Genomic DNA, 11,427 nt, shown 5'->3' with positions numbered 1-11,427 from the left:
CACCATACCACACCACACCACACCACACCACACCACACCACACCACACCACACCACACCACACCACACCACACCACATATCAGCCATTGGATGGGTATGAGCAATGGTTCCAGCTTAGTAAGTATCTCCAGGCACCATGAAGTTCAAGATGTGTTTAGAGGGGACAGTAGAGCCAAAGATACTCTGGACACAAGAGTCCCAAGCAAGATAGGAAGTGGTCAGACTCATTTCTGGTCATCTTTTGCCCCTGCGTGTACAGCATAGGAATTGTGGCCTTTCTTGTGATCTTTCAAGTTAATATTTCCCATGTGTTCTGTTCTCAGCCTTTTCAGACATTATGTTCTCTTACCACAGTCAGTCTTTTGCCCTCCTTGCCTGTGCTCCAGTTGAGGGACAAGTATCCAATATTGGATGATATCCATGTGTTCTCGTCTAGCAAGACAGTTCTCTACTCAATTTATGAGCCCTTGTCATCATTCATTTCTCTCTCTCTCCCTGCTCACAATAATCTTTATCACACACATCTGCAGCCTCCGTGCCTACCACTTTATGGAACCAGCTCTTACCAAAGAAAATAAAAATCAGCATGTTGTCAAATCCCCCATTTACTCCCATGTTCTTTGGCTCATGGCAATGTTGTTTCATTTGCTAACCACTTCCCTTTTGCCTCCTCTGGCTAAGGACCTTCTCCTTGTTACTCTTGCTTGCTGACTATTCCTCTCTATATTAAATGGATTAGTTCTTGGAACTTAGTTTTATCTAAATTCTTTATACCATAGGTGATCTCTCTGTCTCTTTCTCTCTCTATCTCTGTCTCTCTCTCTGTCTCACTCACTGTCTCACTCTCTCTCTGTCTGTCTCTGTCTCTCTCTCTGTCTCTCTCTGTCTCTCTCTCCTTTCCTCTTTACCTAATATATAATTCTATGACTTATGGCTACTTATTTTTACCCTAAAATACAGATACCTGACTGGCTTTTTAGCTGTAACATGCATTGAAGAAAAATTTAAAACCCTCCATTTTCCCGCATGTTTTTACAAATAGAACTGCCATCTTACAGGTGACATTATCTAGAAATGTGGTGTCATTATTTAATAGTATCTTCACAATATTTCTGTGTGAAGTACTCAGATCCATTATATCAGAAGTAGGCATCTGTATTTATACAGCCTTCTTACATGGAAGTAATAGAAGATTTGATATGAGAAAGGAGAAACTCAAAGTTGGCCTTGAAGTGTTTTCTGGAAACACAATAAAAAAATTCCCATGTCTTCTTTCACTGTTTTTTTCAATCTTATACAATCTGTCAGCTGTAACAAAAATCCAATGCTCCATCTCATCTGCTCCAAATGGTTCACTGACATTCTAATTAGGTATTATTCCCCATGGCTTATAAAATCTTACATTTACTTTTTTAAATTTCAAATTATTTTTTAATTTAAAAGGATGAAATCTGTTTTGAATATAAAACAAATTCAGAATTTGCTACACTTTCAATTAAGTAATTGGAAGCACAATTAGTTCCTGGCTGTTTATTCTGAAATAACGACTGCTTCCCTGTGTCAGTAAATATTCATACATAAAATTTTGCACTTTTGAACTTTGGCAAATCATTAAAGCATGCAGTTAAATTATGCACCACTATTGGACATAGAAGAACAAAACACAAATAGAGAAACCTGAAAAGGGAACTCTTATAAAGGATGGGCAGCTGTCTCATGTCTTTTCAGTGAATTTTTATACTTAAGGTGAGAGATTTGTTGATAAGAAATTTCTCTGCCTGTACTGTTGTTCCCAGAAATCCTTAGGATGCATGGAAGAGTTGAAGGTCTTTGAAAAATCCATAGATTTCTCTCTGAAAAATCACAAATGGGGGAAGGGATTATGAACCAGACCCTTGGATCTCCCCATCTTCAAGGGAGATTTAATTTAACATTTCTGGTGATAAGGAGAAGCATGTAGAAAATTTTGTCTTCTCTATTATCTCCTGCTGCAATCCCCACAGTCAAATACAAAATGCAATCTTCCCACAGAAAGGCCTACAGCAGGTTTCTGGGCATTGGTTATATACTCTATGATTGTCTTCCATTTTTACTTTTAGTAGATTCTTTTATAGAGGCCATAAGAAATTTAAAATTTGTATGTATTAATGTGTGTGTATTTATGTGTGTGCACATGAACACATACATGCATATCAAGGTGTGCTTTGGGAGATCACAGGATAATTTGACAGTTGATTCTCTTTATCCACTCTGTGGGTTTCAGGGATTGAACTGATTAGTGTTGGCTATAAGTACCTTTACCCACAGAGTCATTGTGTTGACTTTAGGACATTTTTGAGACAGGGTTTCTTCTTGTCTCCATAGCTCTGAGGATAATCTTGAGCTTTTTCCTGTTGCCTATGTTGCCCAGGTGTTTGGATTATTATAGGCATGTATGCCTCTTTTGGTTTATGTGGTCCCAAAAATAGAACCCCTTTCTTTGTGCATACTAGGTAATCATTCTGCCAACTGACCTACATCCTAAGCCCAATCCCAAAAGACTTTCTATGTTTTTGGTTGTTCCTGAAAAAGTGCCTGAGTCAAGTCATCTCAGGAACAATTTCCATCTTGCTGACAGGGTCAAAACTGAGTTCATGCTTCCAAGCTCTTGCACCCACGCCTATCCTGCTTCTTTAGGTGTTTCATGTTTGGCTGTCAACTAGTAAAGAATGTGAAGAGTGAAGTGTCCTTCTATCTAAACTAAGACCCCCCAAGTTGTAAATGTATTGCCTCTTATGACTTAATTCACTACAGGTAGTCATTCCATTACTTTGTTACTGGACTAAATGTTCACCAGAAGACCAAAAGTCCACTAGAAGGACCACTAATACTATTAATCAAGGATCTGAAAAGCATGTGATGCAGATAAGGGTTAGTCACCAATGCTTACATCCTTGCTCAACTCTGTGTGTCAAAATATGATTGGACAATGCTACAGCCCACCACTCCCCCTGGCTTTGTGATCTCATCCTTTAAAAATAATGTACAATTTCCCTTCAGAGTCACAGGTCAGCTACTGAATCTGTTCTGTGTCCCTTATGGATCAGTAGGGGCCTGAGTACAATAAAAATTTGCCATCTGTATACTTATTATGATGAAATGTCAAAGGCCCAGCACCTGACTCTGTGCTGTTGTCCCTGACTGGTCAATTTTTGCTACCTAATCCAAATGAAGATCTTGCTTTGCCTGACTCTTGTGACTATTCAGGTTGTTTTGGTTTTTTGAACCCAAACACTTTTAGTTATCAAATCCATTTTTTAATCATATTATCTTTAGTGATTATAAAAAAATTTCCTCTTTCAGATAATGCTAAGTAAAATTTTGAGAAAGAGAGCTGTTTTGAGTTGGTTCTAACCATGGGAATATGTACACACACACACACACACACACACACACACACACACACACACAATCACATCAGAGAGAGAGAAAGTAAGAGAGAGAGAAGAAGAGAGGAAGAGGGGAGGGGTAGAGAGGGAGGGATGGGAAGAGAGAGAATGAAAGAGAGATGGGGAGAAGAAAAGTGGAGGGGGAGGGAGACCGAGAGAAACAGAGATGGGGAAGGGAAAAGGAAAGAGAGAGAGAGTGAGAGCAAGAGAGAAAGAGAGAGACAGAGAGAGAAAGAGAGAGGTAGAGAGAGAGAGAGAGAGAGAGAGAGAGAGAGAGAGAGAGAGAGCATATTTTGTGCCTGATGGTCATTGTTAGTCTTACAAAATAAGACCCTTTTTCTAAGATTTTTTTCACCAAGCTATATAGGGCACACACAGCATCTAGAATTTTTAGTTATGTCTGTACTCCTGGGTTAGCAATTGAGGCCACTATAGACTTGATAGATTTATATGAAAGGCATATAGATATAAAGGTGTATACTTTCAAGGTTCATCAGTTGATGTGTAAAATTTCAAAGTTAATTAATATAACACTATTTCCCTCTATGAGTTTATCTCTCATAAACAGACCTGATTGAGTATGTAGTTTAGTTGAAAGTGTTTGTTGAGCATGAGTAAAGTCCTGCATTTCGTTTCCTATACCACTCACCAAAGACAAAACTAAATAAAACAGACAACAGGGAGTAGATTTGTTCAAAATGCATATCATTATCTAGCAATATGTGAAACTTGGAGACTTTTGATAGAAGTTCATTTCACACATTAATATATTTCAGGTATTTTTTGTTTTGTTTTATGATTTAAGATTGAGTCTCATGTAGTCCCAGTTGGCTTTGAACTTGCTATATAATTGAGGATTCCCTTGCACTCTCAATCCTTCTGTATATAGGTCCCAGAGAGGTGCACGTGCTGTTTTGAATTTCTTATCAATGCATAAAGGAACCTCATGGTCTGGACCTGATTGGAGAGACTTTTGCTGAAGGTAATGGCTTGTCACAAATGGCTTTCTAGTCTGCGTTGAAGAAACAAAAGTGTTCATTTCATATCACTTGTATAAACTATTTTTGTAGCTAGAGAAATCAATTGATGTTTGATATTCGTTATCTTGATTTTCTGTTCCTAAACTTACCCTGTAAATTCACACTGTGCTTATAAGTAGTAATGCAGTTGGTAGTTGTATAAAGCCATGTGCAAGGACTTTGTAATTTAACTAAAGAAACAAAACAGCATTGGATTGTGTAGGCTTCCAGGTATGACAAAGGGAGTGCTCATAGTGGAGGACATTTGCAGCTTGCAGAACAAGGAGTCCTGGACTTAAACTTGGTTAAAAGTAAGGTTTCAAGAAATTGAGCCCTTTTATTTTTTCAAAATTGAAAGACCTGAATAAATATTTACATTTTTCTCAGGTTGAATGAAATAGCTTTGAAATCTGGCATGACCAGGTTATGGTTAAGATTACAAATGGCAGAGACCTTGAAAGTCATGCTGCCTGCTTTTTTCTCTAGAATTAATTCAACACTAGGATTCATACAAATATCTTTCATTATTTAAATAGGAGAAGTCTGTATTATTATATTTTGTATTTATTTTGTAAGTGGTGTGTGTGTGAGAGAGAGAGAGAGAGACAGAGAGAGAGAGACAGAGAGAGAGAGACAGAGAGAGAGAGAGAGAGAGAGAGAGAGAACATTTGTGCACACATGTGCAGACCATTCATATGTATGATGTTTAGATGACAGCTTTTGAGACTTTTCTCCTCCTACTTTGTGGTTCTTGGCATTGGTTTCAGATTATCAGGATGGACAGAAAGTACCTTTAAATACTAAGCCAGCTCATCTGTCCCCATTACTAATTCTTTTACTTTACATTTCAACAAAAGTAAATAATAGGATAGAAAAAATATTATAGTGAATAACTCTGTAAAATAGCTGTATTTTTTCCTTTTAGTTTAAAATGCTGAGTGAGAAGCTTCCTATTTCTAATTGCTGAGAAATCATACCATTTTTTGTTCAAGTTGAGGAAGGAACCACAGGAGTAATTTTCATTACTGAATTAGGAGAAGCTTGTATTATTATTATTATTATTATTATTATTATTATTATTATTATTATTATTCTTTTGGTTGTGTGTGTGTGTGTCCATACAAGTGTGTCTGACTACCGAAGTGTTTCTGCCTCTGTGTGCTCACTTGCCTGCCTACATACTCATAGAGGTCAGAGGGAAATTTTCAGGTGTTAGTTCTTTCCTTCCACCAAACATGTTTAAAAGATGGAACTCAGATCCTCAAGCTTAGTAGTAAAAAGGAACATCTTTATTCACTGAGTCATCTTGCCAGTCCCCATTGATATTTTATTATTTATTTTTAAGAAGATAAAATAATGTGATAGATTAAATTCCTCTAGCTACAATATAGTCAAGCCATCCCATCATTAGTAGGTAGCCACCTTAATTATGTCAAAAAGAATTAATGGTACCTGTGGGTCCATATGCTTTACTATCCTACAGGAATAACTGGAAGGTAACAATCCTCACCATGTGACTTCTTACAGGTGAGAATCGGTGTTGCACTGAGCTCTGTACTTTAGATTTAGTAACCTTCATTTGGCAGAGAAAGTAGATTAAAGAGTGTGAGGATTTATATGCTTATTTAATCTTTCAGATTAATTTTATTTCGCATATATTCATGTTCTGCCTGCATGTATGTATGTGTATCACATATTCATCTGGTATCCATGGAGAAGAGGGTGTTGAATCCTCTAGAACTTGGGTTCCCAATGATTGCACAACATGTCATAGGTACTGAGAAAGATCCTGATTTTTGTGCAAGAGCAATCAGAGCTCTTAGCCATGAAGCTACCTCTCCAGGCCTCACTGGGATTCATTTGTAAAGACAGTGTTCTTTCTCTGCAGCCCAGGCTGGCCTGGATTCCTGAACCCCCAGTTGGTTTCCTTTGTGATCAAGAACTTAAAGTTTCTGCATGGCTTTTCCTAAGTAGAATATAAATATTAAATTGACTCATGCTAATTACAAGAAGCAGAACAGTGTTCCTGTTACTTGCTATGCATTTGTGGAGTGTGTGTCTTCTGACTTGACTTTCCGTAATGTCCCTAAAGAGGAGGATGTGAGCAGGTTAATGAGTTCCTCTTCAGATTCTAATAATTAAGTCCACTGTTTAAGTAATAGGATGCTCTTTGATTTTAGTGCTCATGACTGGCAATAAATGTCTTCCATATTTACACACAGAATTTGTACCTCTGAGAAGACAGAGAGCTGAGGGCGGTCAGCTTAGTCATAAGGCACACTACATATTACTGAGTTAAGTTAGTATTCATTTAGCTTTGGAAAAGAGAACATAAATGTACCGATTTTGTTACTGTTCTTTGTATAGTGATGATATATGTATGCACTGATTGTTCCCAGAAATTCCTCTTGCTTTGTATACATTGAATTTCAAGATTCATTTAAGATCTTACCAGACATATTGGGTAAAACTCTAAGTTAACCTGTAAGCTCCATTCACCAAAGGACCAGGTAACTTTTGGAATGCTGAGAATTGTAGTTCTTGAAAAAATAACAACATCACATGGGAAAATTTGGTGGCTATATGGATTTGTTCTTAATAATTAAATAGCTCTTACAAAACATGTTTCCAGGGTGTGTGTGTATATACATGTATATATATGTGTATATATATATATATACATACATACGCATACACACACACATATATATATGTATATATATACATATATATATATATATGAGTATGTGTGTATATATGTATGTATATATATGAGTATGTGTGTATATATGTTTATGTGTGTGTTATATTTCCTTCACATCCAATGGCAGCTTCCTCTCCCTACTTTCCTTCCCCATATTCCTCCTTTCTCACCCGAAAATAGGGGGCCTTTTTGTAAATATCAACCAGCCATGGCCTATCAAGTTGCAGTGAGACTAGGCATATTTTCTTTTGAAGCTAGACAAGGCAGCCCAGTTGAGGAAAAGGCATCCAAAGGCAGCCAATGTAATCAGAGACAACACCTGCTCCTGCTGTTTTGGAGTCCCACATGAAGACCCAGCTGCACAACTATTACATATGTGCAGAGGCCCTAATTTATTCCTCCCATGCATTCTTTCTGAATTCCAGTGCAGACCCTATGAGACCTTATGGCCCAGGTTAGTTGATTCTGTAGGTTTTCTTTTGCTGTCCTTGATCACTCTTGCTCCTCAATACTTCTTTCCCTTCTTACACAGGACTGCCTGGGCTCCACCTCATGTTTGACTGTGAGTCACTGCATGTGTTTGCATCAGTTTCTGGGTGAAGCCTCTGTGATAACAGTTATGCTAGGTTTCTGTCTTCAAGTATAGCAGAATATCATTAATAGTGTTAAGGGTGTGGTCAACTCAAATATATTAGTAGCCTTTCTATACTCAAAAGGTAAACAGACTGATAATTAAATTAGGGAAATGACATCTTTTACAATAGTTACAAATGATATAAAATATCTTGGAGTGAATATAACCAAGCAAGTGAAAGATCTGTATGACAAGAACTTCAAGTCTCTGAAAAAAGAAATAGAAGAAGATCTCAGAAGATGGAAAGATCTCCCATACTCCTGGATTGGCAGGATTAATTTAGTAAAAATGGCCATCTTGCCAGAAACCATCTATAGATGCAATGCAATCCCCATCAAAACTGAAGGAGGGGCTATCAGGAGATAATTCCACCTGGGAATTCATCCTATGTACTGTCACCTTAGCTAGACACTTATGTGGATGACTGGAGGTGCATGCTGTCAAGAATATGATATAGCTGTCTAGTTAGAGGTCTGCCAAAGACTAACACATTCAGAGGACGATGCTCACAGCTAACCACTGATATGATCAAGGGTCTCCCAATGGAGAACTTAGAGAGAAGACTGAAAGAGCAGAAAGGGTTTGTGACCCCAGGAGCAGGAGGAAAGCAAAAATACTAAATAACCAGAGCCCCCCAGGTTCTAAACCACCAGCCTGGGAGAACATAGGGAATGACCCATGACTGCAGCAGTATATGTAGGGGAGGATGTAATTGTCAGGCATAAGTGGGAGAGGAGATTCTTTGTACCATAAAAAACAAACTCAGACTGGGGGGGACCTGAGGGTGGAAAGGTGGTAGTGGGGGGATAAGTGTGGGCACTGCCTCATAGAAGCATGGAAAAGGGGGATAGAATAGGAGGTTTTTGGGTCTTGGGAGGAAGTGGGGTAAGGGCATAATATCTGAAATGTAAATATAATACCCAATTTAAAAAAAGAGAGACTAAAAAGGGAAAAATGAGGAAAAAAAGGAAAGAAAAATATGAGATTTAATAACATAAAGGGAAGGACTTAGAAATTTAGGAGGCAATTTATGTAAACGGAAACAGCATCATAGAAACTGGAAAATCATACCCTCATAGAAGCACAAGGGGGGAGGGAGGATGGGATAAAGGGTTCCTGGGTGGTGGTGGAAATGGGATAAGGGGATAAAATTTGAACTAAAAATATTACAACTATTTTTAACAAGGGAAAAATAAAGAAAAGTTGCTAAAAACAACATCTTTAAAAAATGTCAAACCTCTAGGAAAAAATTTTTTCTTGATACTAAAACTTTTTCTGAGAATTGTATACTGCAGAATTCACAACCTTGGTGTATCTACTCATCAAGCATACTGAGCAGACCTGCCCAAACCTCTGATGTTCTGGAATTCCATCTGGATGCATTGAAGACACAGCATCAGAGGCTTCTCAATTTACTCTTCCCACCACCCCTCTTCTAATATCTCAATGCTCATAATCAGCTGGAAGAAGTTAAAGAAGAGTCAGTGCCCCTATTCCCTGGGCATGGGGACTAAGGTGGTTAATATTGGTCTGTCTTTCTAGGGAAAAGTAGTAGTTTTGTTGGAACAGGGAGGATTAGCTAGAACTTATTGCATGGCCATAACCTATTGGTATAAATCTGTATAATTAATATCAAGATGAAGTTATAATTTCTTAAATGGTACAAAATTTACTTTGATTTCAAATTTAAGGTTTTTATTGGTATGAGCTTCTTATTGATATAAATGTGAGATGAATATTGATACTCTCATGGGCATTGTGCCTGTATAACACACTGAGGAATACAAGGCTTAGACCCAGTTCTTCTTTAACTTTTATAAATGATTTGGGACGGTTAGCCTATGAGTTAAGGGACTATAGCAAATTCATGGCTTTGAGTTTATTGTTACAGTGTTTTCAATATTTTACTTAGAAAAAGCTGAGAGGAGATAACAGTCAACAGTCCAGGCTACCTTACATTGATAGTTGGTTTTCAAAACATCAGAAGTCCATAGAATTGACGTTACAAACATTTCTATAGTTAGGTTCATTTTGAATAAAGATCCATCTGCTCCTGAAAGCTTCCTGTTGTGGATTCTTAGGAAAAATTGAGCATCCTTGAAATTACTCCAGTTGTGCAATGTGAACCACTAGGCAAGAATTGCCTCTTTCGATCTACAGAAAAATTACTGTCCAGAAAAAGACACACTTGCAGAATAGTCAACTGATTATATCTGCCTAAACAGAGTAATCAGCCCTTAATAATTCTCCACCAATAAAATCTGTCATATGATCCTGGGGCAGAAGGCTGAAGATCAGATGCTCCAATATTTTGTAATACAGGGACTGTCCAGGTGTTCAGCGGTATCTATAAATTGGCAAAGTCTGAAAAGCAATGCTTTGTGCTTCCCATAATTTCAGTTAACTCAGTCATTCTGGATTTCTGATGGAGTTGAGGACCTATAGTCTCATAGCCAATCCTGGCTATTTACTTGAGAGAAAGTGGATGGTTTTCAGCTGATATTCATTCTAAAACCAAGGAAAGATGCCAGGTTCAGAACTAAGTGCTTTAGTTAGGAGAGATGACAGAGGTTCTGGTTAGTTAACCAAATGATGGACTGGGAATTCTACCTCACTGGTGCAATTAGGAATAAGTATGCTCTAATTGCAATTGAGAGAAAAGTTTTATTTTAACAGGAAGTGTGAAGCTAGGTGATGAGAGAGAGAAAGAGAGTGAAAGAGAGTGTGGACATGGAGGCAGATGTTCACGTGTCTCCACCAGTCAGAGAGTTGATACATCTAGGTTGGGTATTGGGTTACGCTTCTGATTGAGCATTAACAAACATTTAAAGCCTTTGATTAACATTTTAAAAGTGTATAAAAGCAAAAAGAAAAAGGGGCATGGGATAGGGTTTTCTAGGGAGGGGAAATAAGAAAGGGGATGACATCTGAAATATAAATAAAACATAAAAATAAATAAATAAAAAGAAAAAACTGCAATTAGTTGTGATAACAGAGATTTTCTCTTCCCACTGTGATTTTGCTGTATTTCTAAGCAGACAATGTAGGTTATTATTGTTAATAGATGAGAAAATCAATTAACATATTTTGTCACATATGAAGTGAGACAAAGTAGTCATCTCTGCTCTCTCTTATCACAAAGAGTAGGAAACATCATCATTGCCAGGAATATAAAAACTTGAGCTTTGTTTAATAAATAAAAGACCCTTTCCTGTATAAAGAAATAGCAGCAATCATTAAAATTCTCCCTGCCCAAAATGCCCAGGACCAGATGGTTTTAGTTTAAAATTCTATCAGACCTTAAAGGAAGACCTAATACCAATTCTCTTCAAAGTATTCCACAACATAGAAACAAAAGGAACATTATCCAATTAGATCAATGTTGCCACAATCACACCCATACCTAAACCACACAAAGACACAACAAAGGAAGAGAACTTCAAACCAATCTTTCTTAAGAATATCGATGCAAAAATACTCAATAAAATTCTCACAGACCGTACCCAAGAGCACATCAAAACCATCATCCATCAGGATCAAGTAGGCTTTATCCCAGGAATGTAGGGGTAGCTCAATATTTGGAAAGCCATCTATGTAATCCACTATATAAACAAACTCAGAGGAAAAACAAGAACCACGTGG

Source organism: Arvicanthis niloticus (assembly GCF_011762505.2).
Source record: "Arvicanthis niloticus isolate mArvNil1 chromosome Y unlocalized genomic scaffold, mArvNil1.pat.X SUPER_Y_unloc_1, whole genome shotgun sequence".
Taxonomy (NCBI): domain Eukaryota; kingdom Metazoa; phylum Chordata; class Mammalia; order Rodentia; family Muridae; genus Arvicanthis; species Arvicanthis niloticus.
This window is presented reverse-complemented; position numbering follows the sequence as displayed.